At 42.1% G+C, this 20,206-nt stretch overlaps 1 protein-coding gene across 13 annotated transcripts in view; it reads left to right on the top strand.

The window, feature by feature from the left end:
• The window catches only part of arvcfb (ARVCF delta catenin family member b), a 255,585-nt gene that overhangs the window by 211,961 nt on the left and 23,418 nt on the right, over window positions 1–20,206 (top strand). The gene's annotated exons all lie outside the window — the stretch shown is intronic.

Below are 20,206 nucleotides of genomic sequence, written 5' to 3'. Positions count from 1 at the left end.
AAGTTAAGCAGATTTTGCCTTTTTTTAAATCGCTCCTAAAGTAAAGGAAAGTAGATGAGCTACAAGGATAATAATTAATATTTTCCACTGGCTGGGTTTTCATGGGTAAAAGCCAAGCTGCCACACTGCAGCTGAGGATCTATAGCAGCTAGGCTGGTGCTGCGATTGCATTACACAATGTGGAAACAACTCCCGTCAGAGTTTTGACTCCAGAGAAAGCAATTATCGTTATAGGCCTAAATGTCATGCAGAGTTGAGATGAGTGTATGGGTTCGTGTTGTAGAGAGCGGCCCCGGCATTTTCTTGCTCTCAGACAGACAAATCATATTTGACATTTATTAGCTCAACACACAGCCAAGTAACAACAGTGAGATGCATGGATAATAAGCTTAATCACCAGAGCAAAACCCACAATGTCTTTTAAAGCACATTTATCACTTTTTCTTCACTGGGAAACATCGGGGATGGACGCGCTTGCTACTGAAAGACTGGGTGCCTTGTTTGTTTTTTCTGTGAAAATGTGTATTTGTGTGATTGGGGCACATACTCCACTACCCACCTCCTCCACCACCACCACCACCATCACATCCGCTGGTCACCTGGGGGGTGTTTGCAATGAGGGAGCGAGAGCAGCTCCCAAGGCTGAGGGAGATATGGGAGATTACATGTGTATCCCAGTCCTGATCTGATGTCAGACAGGGAGAGGTCAATGCAGGGAGCATGCTGGACCTGGCAGTGGGCAATGATTAATCTTGTTTATGTGTGTGTGCGTGCGTGCGTGCGTGCGTGCGTGTGCTGGAAAAAGAAGAAAAGAGAAGACGAGAGCAAGGGCTCTGTGGGCATTTTATTTTGACACCGGTTGTGATGAGAGGGCTGTCTGATGCATGTTTTGAGTCAACTTTTTAAAGATACTAAAAGCTTCAGATGTGAATAAGTAACAGAACATGCCCGACACTGACTAATAGCAGTTAAATGCTGTACTTTGTGTGTCTGCTAATTTCTTGCTGGGCAGTCAGAGTACATCAGGTTTTTCCAAAATTGTTCTGTGAAAGCAGATGCCCGATATAACAGAGTCCTGAGTTACGAAGTAGGATTTGAGCTTAACTATGTAACTTTAGGATTATTATGAAGATGGTTCACTTCTTACCAGCGTATATTACCATGTTAACGTACGGTGTAGACCCAGCCTGCGTGGGAACAGGTTATTTTTCAGATTATGGATCAATAAGCAGATATCACAGTCCGATGATAATTCGAATCTCTGAAAAATAGCATCACCTTTTGTAGACGAGCCCTCTGACCTGTGTGCACAGATACTAGAAGGGTCTGTAGTTTTTCAGTAGCGTCTAAAGGCTGTTAAACACCACCAGGGCTGAAAGGATAAAAACTAAAACTGCCTCACATTAAAACAATAATTTAACAAAAAATCCAGTTTGTGACCTTTAACAAGATTGAATGATTTAGTTTCTTGAAAACAAAAGTTGTGTAATAGCTGTAGGAAGTTTGCCCACTGCAAAAGGCCTAGGCTGTAGTTCTAGCATTGGTGTCATTTGGCTACAACTTTATGTACTATGAGCACTGGAAGAGAAATAATGTAGTTCAGGGATTAGAAATAGCTGCTGTGTACAGTATGGCTTATAAAATAATGTTATATAAATGTCAGCATGACTGAAGGTCGGAGCTATTTATCCCGTCATTACAGAAGTCCGAAGTTACTGGTGGCGCATTATTCATGCTATCCACAGAGCTGGATAAAGTTACAGGGGAGTTGTAACAAAAGTGATTAAGAAGTGTGAAAAGACCCTTTTCATTAAAGAGCCTGTGAGTGTGGCAGCACCTGAGATGATGAAACGTTTTCCCAGCACTTAATTGAAACCACAGCGTTTACCCTTAGATTGGAAAAAGGTCAGGAGAGGAGAAGGAGGTGGGAAAAAGGAAAAGATGTGAAAGGGTGTATTGCGGTTAAGTTATAGATTATACTTAATCAATTCTAAAGCATTAAAGGTCTATGATCGGCCAACACCTTAGTACAAAGTCCGTGTGATGTCCTGTTGTGCTGATTTGCAGTTGTGTGAGAATAGCACAGGTGTGCTGCATACGAGCAAGGATGACTGTTCCAATAATAATGTTTCAATCTGGTTTTTCCAACATATGTGAAAGTGGCTTTAGAGTGGACAGGTGGAAAAACCTGAATGGAATCTTGTTTCTTCCTGATTTCTTCCAGCCTGAATAAAATGTTGAAAGAACAGAGAAACAGTTGTTAGCTTTCCTTTGAGGAAACACTGTATTTAATTAATTAGACCTTACATTTGGTACAGTCTTCATATGTTTCCCTTTGTCTGTTCTCTTATGCGTATCTCTCTCTGCTTTATTGTCAGAGTACTGTTATGATGCAGGAGGGTGGAAAGCACCTCACACCAGCTGAGGATGTAGTTGTGTTTTCAGTGAGCCAGAGCATCCGAGTGTTCGAGTACAAGTGTTCAGATCATAGCCAAACCAGGACTAAGAGCATTTTACCTTGAGACATAAAGAAGACAGGCTTGAGCCTTTAAAAATCTACCAATTGGCTGCTCAGCTAATAACATTTTTTTTCCCAAGTGAATTAAGATAACTTTATTTGTGGCCTGCAGTAAAATCATTCTTACACATGCCTCCGACCACAAATGCATATATTATCAGTGGGATCAGATTGCAGAATGGAAAAGCTTTAAACTTGATGTCATTATGGGCACTTTAAGATGAAGACTGTGTACTTACAGCAGTCATGGGGGGAGTCCCAAAGATCCCATACTTGCCAGTGCATGTCAGAGAACAAACCAAACCTTAAAGTCCAAGCACTAATACCCCCAGAGGGTCAATCAGCCCCTCAGAGAAACTCAGGAGAGTCTTCTCCAATCACGACATCCCAGTGTTTTTGAGACCCAGCCACACACTCAGACAAAAACTGGCCCAAAGACGAAACTCCCAAACACAGACTTAGCAACGTAGTATACGCTGTGCAGTGCAGCGAGAAATGCTCAGACCTCTACATTGGAGAGACCACTCTTTCAACGATGCCAATATTCACATTTTGGACAGAGAAGACAGATGGTTTGAAAGAGGAGTGAAAGAAGCCATCTATGTTCACTGTGAACGACCATCTTTGAACAGAGGGCGGGGCTTACGACACCAACTGTCTGCCATCTATAATCCAGATTCGAGATCCCTTCCCAGACGCCTTAATGCCCACTCACATATTGCGTCATTTGTTCTCAATAAGTCACATGATAGAGCGTGGCAAGATGTCAAACCTTGGCTGACTGTGACCCACACCCGTTTTCACACCTTGGCTCGTGTGATCAGGCAGAGGAACAATAGAGGGTCCATGACCCTCTTTGGCTACGTCCACACTAATCCGTTTTCATTTGAAAACGCATCATTTTCTCTCCGTTTTGGCTTCCCGTCCACACTGAGACGGCGTTTTCCCCAAAGGAAAACGCTGCGTTTTGAAACGCTCTCCAAAATGAATACATTTGAAGACGGTGCTTTCGCGTTGGAGTGTAGGCAGTGAAAACAGAGACTTTAGAAAACGATGACGCATTTTAGTCATGTGATGCAGTCATGTGACCAATTAAACAAAGATAGTGAAGGGCATTATACAGCAGTTGTTTTGTTAGCTCTCAGTTTTCACAGCCCTAATAAAGATTAATATCAGTCTGTACATGCTCCAGATAGCTTTTCTTCAAATTCTTTAACTCTCACTCGCTTTTGCAACTTTGTACTTTGGTGTTACTCACAGCAACAACTCCACCTCATTGTTAGTCCATTTAAAAAACTCTGTGCTTTTCCTCAACATTATGCCGCGACGTTTCAACGAGCCGGAAAGTCATAAACGGCAGACAAAAATGAGGCAGGTCGAATCTTCTTGCGTTTCACGCATGCGCAGTACTGGAACGTAACGTTTTCGATCGTTTCAATGTGGACGGACAACTCTGTGAAAACGACTGAAAATGCTAGTGTGGACGCGGGGCGTTTTCAGACGAAAACATCGTTTCAAATCTATCGATAGTGTGGACGTAGCCTTTGAGACACTCCCAATAGGACTCTCCGCCAATTGCTCTTAGAACTGAAGAAGCTTCTTGGCTGAGAGGTGAAACGTCTTCCAGAAACTTAAAGAAGTGCACACGCCTTTCTTTCCAAGCTCCTTAGACCAGCATTTTTTATTGAAGCAACCCTTCCCATGAATAATATAGAGACTTCCATCTAGCCAGATCATCTTCCATTTTCTTTAAAAGTGCGATGTAGTTTAGTTTATTTAATTATACGACCCTAGGAGAAACATTAATACCTAAATATTTAATATTTCCAGATTGCAATAGGGTAGAAGAAGAATTATGGAAGGAGCAATTAATCAGAAGAACTGCAGATTTTAACCAGTTCATCAAATAATCTTAAACTCTTAAGAAAGAGTTTATTAATGTAATTACCTCAGAGGGAGTGTTTTGTGAATGCTGGAGAAACCCTCTTAATTATTCTTTCTTTTTACCATCACTGTTTTTATAGTGCAGACAGAGTTGTAAAATGTGGGCACTCTGCTAATGATTAAATATTAATTAGATTAAACTGATATACTGAAGTGAGTGAAAATATCATTACTTTTGTATGCACTTGGCCATAAACTACTAAATTTAAAAAACTATGACCCGAGCAGGGTCTCCACCAGCAGTTTGACTGGCAGCAGGGCATTTTAACATTGCCCTCAATTAATTTAGCGCTAGTATCCTTCTGTAACACTAATTGTGAGCCACACATGGAACAACAGAGCTTTGGTTTAGGTGCATCTCTGCACTCACAGTGGGTGACAAGTGAGACAGAGAAAGATGTCAAGGTGTTTATATATAACAGCGAGAGAGCACTGAGAAGCAGTTAACACTATTCCCAAAAATCTTCTAGCCTATTATAGTCACTAATTACTGGAGATAAGTGGACAGATATCAGCTCTCTAACATTTGCTTTGTTGTTTAGTCCTTTTTAAAGTGTCTTTGTGGGTTTTTCAAGCTGTGTTATCCCAAGCGGACCTGGGCTAATAACACCAGGGCAGAAACTCTGCAATCATGGCGCTTAATGAAAAGTCAGAGATCATTCTTTCTGCAGAAAAATGATCAATAGTTAAAACCCCAATACCCTTTTACTGCTACACTACTTGTATGTTTTCATATGAGGAAATGGTTGGAAACTTGGTGGATGTGTTTGATCTGTCAGTGCTTATTCCCACCATGATGAATCTTTTTGGCAATCTGTGTCTAATTTCAAGTGAGGCTTTTTGATCCAAACTGCTTTAAGTATAGCTAATTAGTCATATCTTGACAATAAGGGCAATGTGACGGAGCAATAAAGACATTTTGCTTGAAAAGCTTCAGCGCTTTCCATGTCTGCCCTTTTGCGCTCTCCATTTCTCTTTCCACCTCCAGTACTAATTCTCATTTGTCTTGCTCTCTGCCACTTTGGTGCTCTCTCCATCCATGAGAGATTTATTGCACTCCTCTCGTCGCGCAAACCCACAACCCTCGTCTCTCAACCAGCAGTTGAGAAAACACCCGCGTTTACAAAGACGACAACTGTGTAACATGCATCACTGTTTTTTTTGTTGTTGTTGTTGTTTTGTTTTTTTGTTTTTCTAGCAAGCCAAGCATTTAATTTGCGGAGAGGTCTTAGCATTGACAAACAACACTAGTGCGAGCTGTTATTTATTGTATTCTGTAACCCACTTTGATATCAACCCACTGGGGATCTCTATTTGTAGTGTAATGAACACTGACTGTTTTGCTGTCGGAGTCATCTCTGTCTCTGATGCGTCTTAGCTCTTGATGTCGGAAAAGTCAGGGGCTCAATTGAGTTAGAGAAAATAGAGCTACACTTTGATTGTTTGTCTCTGGTGTTGTCACCTCACATGGAGGAGAAATATTTCACTTAATGGCTCTGTGGCAAGAATCTGATTCTTTTAATCCTCCCTGCTATATCTCTCTTTATGGCTTCAAGTGGTGGAGGAAAAGGAAAAAAACAGCCACTTGCCCAAAGGCTTGATGAACATCCTGCCTCAGCAGGGAAATGTGATAAAGCAGATCCATTTTTCAAAATAAGGAATCTTTGCGTCATTACCGTGCTGGCAAGTCTACTTCAGACAAACACAATTCCAGTCAGGAGGAAAAGTTTAGCCTACAATAAACACCTTACCGTCTCCCAAATTCCGAGCAGTGGTACCAAGTAGAAGCTCTCTATTTTCATGCCTGTGGAATTTAACACCCCCATAACGAATACTGACTCCTGGCCTCGCTGTCTTCATGCTAGCCCGCAACCAGCTGACTGCAGTGAATCACTTGCCCCTTTGTTAACCACAAAAACGCACCACTCGCTTGTTCCAGTTGCCACCCATCTCCTCCCTGCTGCTACATTTTGCTGCCAGGTGAGACCTCTAATAATGATGGCTACGTCACGACCATCTAATCCAGACATGCAGATGGCAAACAAAGCGTGCATATAAGCATATAATGCTTGCACAGACACATGGCCGATGCACATTCACACATACTTTCTCACCCTCAGCTTCTTGGCTATCTTGACACATAGCATCCACTCCGCACAGTGTTGGTTCCAGACTGTCTGGCACCTTGTATCACTCTCTGTCTCTCTGTAGCCGCTGTCGTTGCATTTCTCTTGGCATTACACCTTCCTTGTGCCAAATTCACAATGTGTTGTGTGTCCTTATTAAATTGGATGCGGCCATGTCCAGAGGAAGGTCTACCCTGCTCTAAGAAAAGGACGATTGATTCGGTTTTATATTTCTGTTCCCTTGCTGTCACAACTGCCACATGAGGCAAAACTAAATTGGATGCAAAGAAACAAAACCCCAAAACAGATATTATAACACAGGAGACTTTATAATTAAATGGAGTATAACTAAACAAACGAATCCTGGAACCAAACATTAGTCATAATCATGCTCATTAAGGATTTTCATTTAAACTGTGTCTATTACTAACATAAATTTGTGGCAGCAAGAGTGATAAATGATGCCTTTGCATAAAGGCGCAGATCTTACTACCCATTTACACTTTGTATGTCTGTGGTTGATTAAATAGCTGTAAGAGCAAAAAAACAGGCAAAAAAGCATTTGAGACAGAAATCAGACACATTGTATCCTAATGTTAAAAGGTGTGAAACTTTCCCCCGTTCCTGGTTTGATAAGTAATATCTGTTGGTAAGAGCACTGTGAAAGTATATGCTGGGAAATATTTCCCTATGGCACATTAAAGTGACATGATTCTCCCCCTGAGGTTATGGAGTTTTGTATTGTGTTATGTGATCCTTGCAACCACTAAATTAGATGACACCAATGCCAACTTTGGGCTTTTGTTACATTGTATCCTTCCCATGTGCTTTTATTAACAGTGTAGCTGCCATTAAGTTAGCTGAACTATATTTTAGACAATAACAAACAGCTTCATATATCACAATCATTAAGTGAGAAAAACACTTGGGTTTGTGTCCTTTTAGTTGACTAAACAATTACACTTTCCTACCCCATGCTAGTTTCCCCATGAAGTATTATTGGCTGAAGAGTTTTGTTTTCTTTACTATTTCAATCTGGCAACTGTCAGGTTATTTAGCCATCAGTTTTCCAAATTCAAACATTGGTGTGGAGCCTGAGACAGAGACAAAGTTGGTAAGTAAGAACAATGGCATTTCATGAAACAAGGATGGTTTGGCCGTGACAATAAGGTGGAGAGTTTCATACTTACTCACAGTTTTTGTACTTTTAGATTACTTATGGCCCAGTTACACTAAAGTTACAAAAAGGACAGGAATGTCTTTGCAACTTGAAAGTTAATTGTAATCCCGTTTTTGCCTTTGGCGACTGACTGAAAGTAGTTGTAGTGACCAACTGGTTGCCCACAGGTTGAGCGTGCAACACCCTATGGGGTTTCTCTCTTTGAGGTTCTGGCATAGGTAATTGTGAGTAGTTATTGTTTATTTTTGTTTAATGGAACTTTCTGTGTATTTAGATGGCAACAGATTTGTGATTTTCACCAATTTGTTGCAGTTAATTGTTGTATTCTCACAAACAGATTGCATGTAATTGGCAATTTCATCCCATCCCCATCAAACTGATACCAAACTGACAGCAGACTGATACCAGACAGACTCCATCTTATTGGCTTTTTATTATCACCCTGACAATGGAAACGGCAGTTTCATTTATAAGGCACGAGCATAAAGTCACTTAAACGAGCTTAACGCAGAAGATAAATACAATAAAACTGTGCAGATGCAGAATGTCTTAAGGCTGTGAAAACCTGTATCCTCAGAACCTGTTAGAGGTGCCAGACCTTAACTGATGAATAACTTCTTCTTGATCTTTAGAAACTTACAGATGAGAAATACATTACACTGAATTTTATTGGGAGATTGAAGATTGGCTAATTTTAATGACACGCCAAAGTCACTTTCCAATTCAATTCAATTTTATTTCAATTCAATATAATTTTATTTATATAGCACCAAATCACAGCAACAGTCCCCTCAAGGCGCATCATATTGTAAGGTAGACCCTACAATAATGCATACAGAGAAAAACCCAACAATCATATGATCCGCTATGAGCAAGCTCTTTGGCGACAGTGGGAAGGACAAACTCCCTTTTAACAGGAAGTTTGTCCAGCAGAACCAGGCTCTGAGACTATGAGAATGGCAACTGATTGCAAGTAGTTGGCCTCTGTGTTCAGAGTAGCTAGGGCTGTTCGATATAACGATATATATCGGATGACGATAGAAAAACGTCTATCGTTTCATTTTACGCTATCGTTTGTTTCGTGGTGTCGCAAAATAAACTGTTTACGGCAATATTTTTTCATCATTTTGATGGTCACTGTAGTGGCTATATTAATTTCCTAAAGTTCTCTCTTTCTCTTATATTTAATATAACCACACTACGGAAGGACAAGCGCTTGTTTTTTATGCGTTTTCGTTAGCAACAACGACGGTAAAACCACGGCGTGTCCGCTTGTTTATTTTCCACATAAACCTTTCACAATAAAGCTCAAGATCCTGTTGAGGCTTTTCAAAATAAAACGAGTCACGTGAAAGATGCAGAGTATTAACGGATGAGAAGCAAAAAAGAGCCGCCAGGTGCTAAAAAATAAACCTTAGACTCAAACGTTAGAACAGGCTTTTCTCCGCAGCACGCCGTGTAATAAATACTCACAAAGAAAACGGCGGCTGTTACAACTTACGTCTAAAAATATATCGTTTCATGCATCAGTTAAAACACTCGACTCCAGGTACGCGACGCCCAGCTGGAAACACTTCACGCAAGTCGAGATGCCCGACATTCACAGAATTTACAGGAACTGTTACATTTTTGTAATTTATATCGTTATATCGACGATAGATGTTTTAATATCGGGATATGAGATTTTGGTCATATCGCACAGCCCTAAGAGTAGCCATTTCAAACCACGCTTGCAATAATTCTGGTTGTGCCACGAGTATTTTCCCGAGTGTGACTGTAGCAGAACTAGTCTAATATAACATTTAAATGTAATTGATTTGGAATGGAGAAATCCCTTCCCATCCTTCTTCCACTGATTCTTGCTGGAAGAAGTCAGTCCACAATACTTCCAGACAGGGGCAGATGTATTCCTTCTTATTTAGAAGTTGCGTTTGTTTCTTTGTTTTGTCACCATCTTTCACAGCTCACTGAGCTCAGCTGCGTTTTCCACCAGTAGAGACTGCCCTCTACTGGTGTGAGCTGTGCTATAATACATTGCCCTAATACAATATTTATGAGTACGATATCAGTTAATGAGAAAGCATTTAATACCATTGAAAACTACTGTCTGGATCTGTAAATAATGATGGGTGATGGTGGAAGAGCATATCAGCCAAAGGTTTGTGGTGTTTGAGAGCTAAATTTATAGTGAAATTACTATTGTAGTACCATAATTTGCTTGTATACCAACATATTAAAAAAGAAATATTATAAAAGCTTACCCAGATGCTAATTTTCTTCCACACGCCCACTTCCCACCTTGCTGAGATTAAATCTGATTCCCTATCTGCCACACCAGCTGTTTGGAGTGTCATCCGCTGAGCACACTCAGCTACCTACAGCTAACTTGACACTCCCTGTCTTCCAGTTTTGCCTTTGTTGCTGCTAATAAAACACACAGGAAAAAGGACTAATTATTGGAATAGCCAGCGGCTCCGAGCTGACATTTTGGCTACTGCGACTCCCGCTTCAACTACTCAGTGATGAAAAGGAGTGATAATAAGGCACGGAGTGAAAAACAAATGAGGGGAGCAAGAGGTTTATGTAAGTGGGACCACCGTGTGTTTTGTTGGAAATACAGAGAGGTTTGCATAATAATGCTATTCCTAGGAGAGCTCATAGAGAGTGACTGCGCTACACATCATTAGTGGAGTGAAGTCCTTGCAGATTATTATGTGTTTGTGTGTGTTCATGCATGGCAGCATTTATCCACCTGCGTTTGGCAGAGGACAGTGGGGCATCTCTAATTCCCAGCACTTCTTCAGTGGCAGTGCATTAACATAACAGCTCTAACTTTGTTTCCTCTTCAAAAAGAAAGAAAGAAAGAAAAAACCCCTCAGTGCCCTCTGTCTCCTCCTACTGTGCTCTGTGAAACTCCAAAAAAGTGCCAGGAATTCACAGTAGCCGGCAACATCAGGCTCTTCAGATGATTAACCATGTCATTCTCCTCCCACATCTCCCCAAACCTGAGCAGTTGGAGTAAAGTGATAATTATGAGACAAGAATGGTTCCAGGAAAGTAGGAGGAAGCACTGTGAGATTTAGTTGCCAATTGGAGGCTTTGTTTGGCCCTGTTCGAGACACAAGAGTGCTGCTTCCTGTTTCTGTGAGAGACGCTTTAATCTAATTAAAAGCAGATTAATGGCGTACTGACTGGCTTCGCTGGAACTACAACAGAGGCTTAGTGAGGAGAAAAAAGCGCCCCCCTTCAGAATTTGCCACTGTCCTGTTACCTGTTAAATATCAGCCGTAAACAATCCAGACTGTTGTAAACAGGAGCGCCTAAATGCACCCTAAGGACCGCTGTCTTCGTGTACAATTGAATGAGAGGGTCACGGGCACTGGCAGGCGTCCAATCAAACTGTCCCTCCAATGAGGTTTTACTTGCAGTCTGGCTTATGCCGTGCGTCAGGACGGCTCTATGTCTCAGATTACATTGTGGCATTTAAATGACACTTTCATCAAACACGGCATAAAAATCTGTATTCTCCTTTCGAACGAGTAAACAGAAGAATAGAACGGGTCAAGGTCTCAGAGCGTTAACAATGTTCCTGGGCCCACATAACAGCTGTAAAAGAGAAGAGAAGAAGAAAGAGTAGTATAAGTGAAAAGTTGTGTCCATTTCTGTATAAAGCGAGAAGACTGAGTGGGTAGTGCTTTTTTGGTTTCTTAGCATTCATAGTCAGTCTGTTTGACTGGTCTATAATCAGAAGCATTTTGGATTTTAATGCCCGTGTGATTTGGCGATGGGCTCGTTTAAGCCGACGGGAGTAAATCATCTCATCCTCACTGCCTTTCATTTGACTCTTATAAGCGCACGCAAATCCTAATTCATACAGCTGTCCAAAAAAGGGAGAAAAAACCAGCAGCACTGCTTATTGACACACAAATATACTGTCAAACTCTCCCTCCATCTTACTCTCTCTCACACACACACATACACACACAAATATACTCATGCACTTGCAAAGGACAATGCACCTCACACTTGAGCATAAGGTGACGTTAACTAATAAAGGTGGTGTTGTCAGGGTGTTTCGGGAGAGAATATATTACCTAGGAAAATTGACCACAGCATCATCGGGTGAAGCTGAAAGGAGCGCTAAATGAGAGATGACTGCTGACACTAACCTAGAGTGGAAATCCCTCCACCACCAAACACCATCACAGCCATCGTCATGCATTACAAACTCTGCTCTATTGTAAAGCAATCCCTCTACAGTGAAGCAGTTTTTCTACTCCTGGCTCTGCGTGATGCCATTGAGAATAGATATGTGTTACATGGTCATCTCAGGCACATGGCCCTGGTCGTGAAGAAAGCAGCCCCATCCGTCTTTTGTTTTTGAGGAACAGCCAATCAGAAGAAATTTAGAAAGCGGTGGTAGCTAAAAATGAGTATCAGCTAATAGAGCCAGAGACAATGACAGTGAAACATGATTATTTTTAAAAAGTGTTGTCGTGCCATCTTAGTAAGGACTCATAACTACACATAACAAATATTTATGTTTCATGTTTTCATTAAATTTATTTCATTAAAACACCAAACACTGGTGTCGATACCGGTCTTAAAATCCTTTGCTGGTCAGGCTCTAAAAATGAGCTGAGGGTTTTGCACAAATGAGTCTTTTTGAACTGTGAATCATGCAGTTCTGCTCCATTGTCCAAGAATAAAAACGTAGAGCTGGAAGGAGCATCAAATGTTTGTAAGTTGAATGAAAATGATCCACGTGCTGTATGTATTGGCATCAAATATTAACCGCTGTTATTGGCAGCTTTCAAGCAACAAAGATAGCCGCACCTCTAGTCTGTGTGTGTGTGTGTTTAAGCCTTATTACTTTCCTTCATCCGGACTGTGGGCTCAGGCCCTCACAGCCCACACACACACACACACACACCCCTTAGTCCATCTTCTTTAGTTCTTGGCCTCTATCTTCAGTCCTCGTTCCAGTCACTGCCATATCTCTATTAACCCCCCCCACCCTCTTCTCAAACACACACACACCACACACACCAGCAGTCGACAGGATTATCTAGGCTTATTCCCGAAGGCTGGACACCCAAACTCCAAACCCCCTCCCCAAACTGCAGAGCACATCATTTAGCTAGTGCTGCAGTGCATCAGTTTTTCTTATTGTAGATTGTAAATGGCTCCCCCCCCTTTCTTTTCATCTTGATGCCCTGAAACGATCCATGCATCTCTGTGGACTATTTGCCAGACAGCTGTCCCATTCACCATGCAACATTCATAGCTCAGCTCCACTCAGTCACGATTTTTTGCTTGATCCAACCTTCTCCTCTTTGCTCCTTATACGTTTGTCCTTTCCTCTACCTCACCCACTATATTATTCCTTCCCTCCTTTGACCCTGTTCACCTGCTTTGTTGTGCCTTTTTTTCCCCATTCCTCTCCCTTCTCCCAGCATCTGTTTTCTTTTCCTCCTTGCTCCCTTTCCTACCCACCCAATCCCCGCTTAGTCTCTTTTCTTCACATTCCCACTGTTCTCCCCTTCTTCCCTTTTCTTCCTTCTCTCCTCGCTTCTCCTGAGCTTCTGTTGCTACGCAATTTCCTTGTGAAATATCTGTCAGATGTGGAGAGGTGTAGTGCGTCGGGAATTGACTGTAAGGTGGAATTTGCGGTGAAAGCACAACATCGCCCTGACAACTTAAGCTTATATTTCAGACTTTCAGGCGCAGGTGAGCAACTTAAACTGCCAAATAAGAAACGGGAAATGTTGCCGTTCCCACGCAAACACATACACACACCTTGTCTCTGTGGGACCTGGACTCCTCGCTCTCTTTACCTTTATTTCTTCCTCTCTCTACCATTTTCTTGCCCTCTATCTCTTCCTCTCTGGCAGCCTCTTGCTGTAGCCTGAGTTTTTGGTTTCGTTTGTGTCTGGGTGAGGACGTGACTTGACTGAGTAAGGAAAGCAGCCACTCAAGGTGATGCTGGTACGCACTCCACTCTCAGACATGCACGTGCACACACACAAATACACTAAAACACTCACAGGCGCGCACACACACGCCCCTCCACTCTGAAACACTTGATCATCTGACGCTGTTGTTGCAAAACATAAACTTACACGAGGTGCGTGGAGGGCTTAGCCACTAATTACAGCTCTCAGGTCGGCATTTTTAGCCAGTGGCTGTGGAATTATGGGAATTAGGTAAGTATGAGAAGGATCCCTATTTACAAACTACTCCAAGCTATGGTGTCCAGTTTGGCTTTCTAATTCCTGCCTTGAACACATTACCTCAGAATAATATGCAGCGCCTAAATGCTGCGTTATGCTCCATGCACACTGAAATGCAGCATGTTCCTTTTTGTTTTGCCGTTTCTGGCCCAACTGTCTCCAGTGAACCTTGAATGAGCCGATTTGTTAGTGGCGATGGAGAGGTGGTTTCCATGGCAACTTTCGTACCATCATCGTGTACTTTTTCATTTCTACATATTGTCTGCATCAGTAGCTTAAAGCAGTTTTGGCTCGTGTGCTACATTTTGTGTCTGTGGCGCAGATTTGACAGGTGGTGAGAGGAGACTGAAAGACGGTGGAAGAAAGCAAGCAGAGAAACAGGAAGGAGACGGAGGGATAGAAAACAAATGTGCTCAACAGCACACTTCTCTGTATCAATTTTTTCTCCATTTGTAGCCAATGTAATGGCACAGTCAACACATGCATCTGCGGGATGCAGCTGGTAGCTTGTCATACTCCACAGCAGATTTTTATGGGCGACGGGGCTGACCGGCACGACAGGCACCAAAACTGTGTTAACATTACCTGGGAATTGAAAGCAGCAGTGACAAACTCTCACATGTTTCAAGGGAACCCATTCTGCTTTTTCATTATTTTCTGTTTTGTATATTCTGTACAGTTACAGTGCAATAGTCAGTTCCCATATTTATTTACATGAGTAAAACTTGAAGGGCTTATAACTGCTCTGAATGGTCAGTTTCTGTCACATGATTCTGCATCCAACCCTAGGTATTACTCTACATCTTTACTGAATATTCCTGCAGTCTTACTTTTCTCTAATTTAAACCCAAAACATAAAAAGCAGTGCCAAACTAACAAATTTGATTGCGTTTTGAGAGCAGGTATTTTTTTCTAAAAACAAGGCTAAGTTAAGAACTTAATTGAAACATCAGTCATCTAAATAAAACTTGTATGGCTTCTGTGCAAGAGTACCACATTAATTAACCCTATTTAACATATTAAGAATGGAGTTTGACATGAGCTATATGTGTCTCCAGCGCGTTCATTGTTGTAGTTTCTAACATTAATGTGAACATGACACAATGATTCAATGTTTAAGCAGTAATGTGGCACTAATTACAGAAAACAAGTTCTAATATAGACCCCAACTCTTTTGATATTACTGTTAGAGCCTACATTCAATTCTGGACTTTGAAATGGTTTGTTACAGCCATGTATTCACATTTGTCATAATTAATAGAAAATGGAATGTATCCCATTGTAGCCCATTGTGTTATTATTTCCAAATAAAAGCACCTAGGTACATAACATTAAACTTTTACAAGGCGTCAAGTATCCAAACCTAGTTATATCTCTAACTACCTCATGTTTCTACAATAGGTGATGTGTAGTATCTGACAACTGTGTCTAAACATTGTTCGATACTAATTTTGAAAGCCATTTGTTCAATAGGAACTTGTTATGAAAGGCTGATTCATACTCTGCGCAACTTGGAAAGTGACAAGTTTCACCAATATGTTTTTCATCTAAAGGGAAATAACATCTCCAACCGACAGAAACTCTAATATAAACTAACACCTCCACCTGAGGGCTTAAAACACTATTGCATTAGCAGGAGGGACATTGGAAACAAACAGCCATTGCATTACGGCTGTCGATCCACTGAGAGGCCAGATAGCTGCGAGGCACATTCTTGAGTAAGCCATAGAAAACCTAATACAACTGTGGCTCAGTACTGAGAAGTCCATCGGCTTTGTGTCTGTGTCCAAGGTTCAGTGGCTGAAACTAGAGATATGGAGCATTTCTGCTGGCCTTAGTTAAAAGAGTACTTGGACATTCTGGACAGTTGGTGTCAGTTCATCTGCAGGTTTTCGCTACCGGTGATGATCTGTCCTCTTTGGACAAAAAGCCCGCAGCAGGACTCTGCAGGCCTGTCAGCACCAGGAAGACGGGATACTCTCTTGTCACTGCAGAAACAGCTTGCTGCAAAGAGTGCTTTTGTGCTAAATGGTAGGAAACCAGCTTTCATGGACCAAACTCTTGGTCTTGGTGGAACAGAACCCCCTGCAGTGAAATGGCACACTGCAGACAGAGGAAGGGAGTGACAAAGAGGTCTACACATTTGCCTTGTGCCTTTAGCTATATGTTTTCTCCTGTGGTCCACTCTTTTAGCAGCTCCCCCTCCCCTTCTCTTCATCCACATCATCATGCCAGTATATCTTTTTGCTCCAAAGCTGATGGGTAGCTATCCAAAAGATGGGCCAGTTGCCACCTTCTGCCTTTCTTTGTCAACATCCAACAAACCAAGGCCAACCACTATGTGGGTATGCTAATGTGTGCTGCCCTGGGGCTGCCCGCAGAGATGCCGGGCTGCCCGCAGAGATGCCAATCTGCAGCGGGAGCCAACTGGCTATGAGAGGAGAAAATGATGCTTTGACTCCTGGACCCTGTCAATCTGAAGGGGTGACTGGAGGGTGAACTGCCGTGGCACACCATCAGCGTGCTCTGTTTTGGCCCCTCTCTGCTTCAGGTCTGCTGGGAGGGAATGTGATCCTACATCACATGTTTTCCCTCTGGCATGGGATGAGTACACTAGTGTGTTTTGAATCAGCTGAACCAGACAGGGGTCAAATTGATTTTGCAAAAGAGTGTTTGTTATCAGTGTGACCTACGTGGAGGAGCTGATTTTCACTGTGGTTTGCCACAACAGCAATTACACCAGAGAGAGCAATGGAAGGGATTTGAAAGTCAATTGCATGTACTTTTGTGCGATTTATACGCTGCATTAACGTGCATCTCATATCGGGGCCTAATTACATTCACACCTGACATTAAGATGCGTCTCAAGCATACAAATGGGATTTCCACTTCTCTAACTGTTAGATTCACTACATGTCCATTTAATATTTCACATTCACCAGAAAGGAAGCATCTACTATACCAGTCCCCACAGATACTGCCATCCAGTCCTTCCAAGTAGACATATTTCTAGTTTGTAGGACATCACAGTTGAGCCCAGCAATTTAAGACACCTTAATTGTTGCTCCTCCTACGTTGGACTGGATAGATGTCAGGATGGTCACTTTGCTACCTTGTGCAGCGTCAAGCAACACCTCTCTATCAAAGGTCTGATCTTAGTCGAGCAGATCTCCTGCAGTAATATGACGAGGCTCGGGGAAGGAGGAGAAAACAATCGAATTTTTGCTACAGCAGCTTCTCTGTGCGATCAGAAACATGGGCCCACTGACCACCTTTAAAGCAGGCCTCCCGTAATTGACAGATAAATTGCATAAATTCCGGCCGCTCTAATTCTTACTATCCATCATGTTTTGAAAAACTGACACGGTGTGTAAACTCCATCCATCTGGTGCTCCTCCAAGCAACAACAATAACAACAAAGCGTAATTTTCAAACGCTGTACGACTGGAATTGCCTCTGCATAGCCTGCCAATTTCCTTGTTTTGTTTACACGGCTCCACCGTTTACCTTTTAGTTTTTAATGAACTCGAGAGAGTCGTGACCATTATTATGTTGGTGGCGTACCACTTTTAATGATGTGCTGTTTTAGCTGTCGCCATGCTATGGCTCTGCCCTGCGGAAGTCTTCATTAGCACTGTAGCACTCTCCCATGTGCCTGCTTGTACTTATATAAGGAGGTATAAATATAAAGAGGACTGGCAGGGTTAAACGCGTATGAGAGTGGAGACTCGATAACGTCAGGCTGCCCCATTGTGGTGGTCTGATTTATTTATGCAGGAAGAGAAGGTCATCCTGTGGTCAGTCTAGCATTATGAGCTATTTCTCCGGACTTTTTCTTACTTTGCCTTCCACGTGTTTCTCTGATGCTCAATCGGAGCTGTTTTACAATGAGAGTAACAGGAAAAAGCTGTTATGTGAAAATTACTTCAGTATGTTATAAGAGATGCTTTCTTTTTTCTTGCTGTTTTCTATTTTTCTGCCTGCCACTCTCTTTATCCCCCTCTGACTCTCTCCTATGAGTTGTAAAAAGTGATGGGGCATCATGTCCTTCCTGTTCAGATGGAAGTGTTGCGTGCTCCTAGTGTATTGGAAATGGAGCAGTGAATAAATAGAGTGCTTGCAGGATGCAGAAGGAGACCGTGTTCTTGATCTAGTCGGGGTTGGTCGATGAACATCGCTTTCATCACAAGGGCTTGATGTGTTTGTGTGCGTGTATGGAGCTGTTTGAAGAGGTATGTATCGAGTTCTGCCTGAATGCAGCAAACTGTCTGAGAGCAAGGCAAATTGCTCCGGAGAACCGAGTCGATGAGTGTGTGAATCGGAGAGGAGCGCCTTCATTATGCTCACATACATGTGCTGCGTGTGGATTCATGTGTGCGTTGCTACCTTGCTCATCAGTTAATCCATTATCATTTACCGGCCTGTCACAGCCTGCGAAGGTAATAGTGTGGGCACTTGAACTGAATTAATGCTATGGCTCTGCACTGAGCGTCACTCAATCACTTCAACTTAACTTCATTTCTAACCCAGTTTTCATGCACCGCGGCCCCACAGAGTCCCCTCTCTCCAGTGATAATTGAGCTCCACCTCGATTGCAGGAGTTGTCGCCATCGTCGTCTACTTGGAAAAGAAACCCCCCTCTCCTCCCCTCTCACCTCATTTAGGGACGAGCTTGTTACTGACTGTGCCGTTCTGTGTTTGTGTGTGACAGTGTTGTGTGTTTGCATGCGCTGACTTCAGAGCAGAGCTCAGCGGGAGTCTTTTGTGTGGTGTAAAGCAGGGAAGTCAAACCCATTTTATCTTAAGTGGGCTGGACCACTGAAACTCTCTTTTGTCAGTGAAAAGAAGTTTAACTCCACATTTAATCCCTGACATATCTTTATGTAACAACAACGTATTGTAATTTCAACAGTATGTATCAGTTTGGAGTCTTTACTGGGCTGATTCAGGCCCCTGGGTCTTATGTTTGACACCCCTGGTATAAAAGATAAAATTACAACTAGTAAGATGTCAAATGTTAGTCCAAACTTTGACTTACATTCACTTTCATCCCTGTGCAAAGTAAATGTTTTCTTTCACCCTCTGGTCTCATCATTGACTTGAAAGCTGCACCTCACACCTTGTGCTATTTGTCAGATACTCCAGAAGGCAACAATATCATCCAGGGTGCTGAGAGGTCCAGTTAAGTAACTAATTAGTGAAGCCTGGCAGATGCTGCTAAGTTTAGTTACATTTGTTATGAAGGCGGAAAATGGCTATGGTTACCAAAAGCATTGTTAGTACTAGGCTGTAAGCACACTGAGGTGAGGTATATTAACAGGGCAATCTACGGGGATCTACTCGCTTTTGGAGCTGGCCTCAGTCGACCTTTAGAGGAAGTACAGTTTTTTGGAATGTCCCTTTAGATTTATTGTTCTTCCTGAGAGGCTGCAGCCTGCTACAAACAGACGTTTGCTACTACTGGAAACAGCACCGATGAGTGCTGTGAAATTGCAGTAAAATTGTAACAATGAAGGCTGTAAAAACAACAATGAAGAAAAACAATAAACAGAAAGAAGCAAAAACTAAAATTACAGCTTAGAGGAACTTTTTCATTCTATTATCAGTTTGCCCAGTAAATCAACACATACATTTTGGGGATTAATGCAGATTGAAGTACGTTGTGCTAGCATACGTTTAACATTTAAATACCGGACTTTGGCTTGTATTTACATGATCTTGCATTTGATCTGCTTTGCTAAAAGGTTTCGATACTTCTCTGTACTAGCAAGAGAAGTATTAAGTACTAGTGCTCAACTTTAATTAGATATTTAGTTGAAAAATGGGGAAACTCAGAAGTTGATTTGCATGCTCTCCATGCTACACCTCAGGATTGAATCCATCATATTCAAGTAATCTCACCGTGTTTGCAGTCTCACAGAATATAGGGCTGTGGGTCGCCCTGAGCCAAGGTCACGTCACACTGACAGCTCATCTCCGTGTCCAAACTGTAATTCTGCCTAACAAACTGACAACAGCAGGCCAAAAGGCAAGCAGGAGATGACTGATGACAACAACAACAACACTTCAGTGTACAGTTGCCAACAGAACTTGACCTGGCTTGCACTAATTAGTAAAGACCTCAGGGACTTGGTGCTGACATTAAGCCCTTTCCAAAAACTGCTGAGTAAAAGGCTCTGGCAGAGATACTTAACATCTCAACAGT

The sequence above is a fragment of the Oreochromis niloticus genome, linkage group LG12 (genome assembly GCF_001858045.2).
Source record: "Oreochromis niloticus isolate F11D_XX linkage group LG12, O_niloticus_UMD_NMBU, whole genome shotgun sequence".
NCBI classification, from domain to species: domain Eukaryota; kingdom Metazoa; phylum Chordata; class Actinopteri; order Cichliformes; family Cichlidae; genus Oreochromis; species Oreochromis niloticus.
Note: the sequence above shows the minus strand (reverse complement) of the source record. Positions and strands in the feature narration are given on the sequence as shown.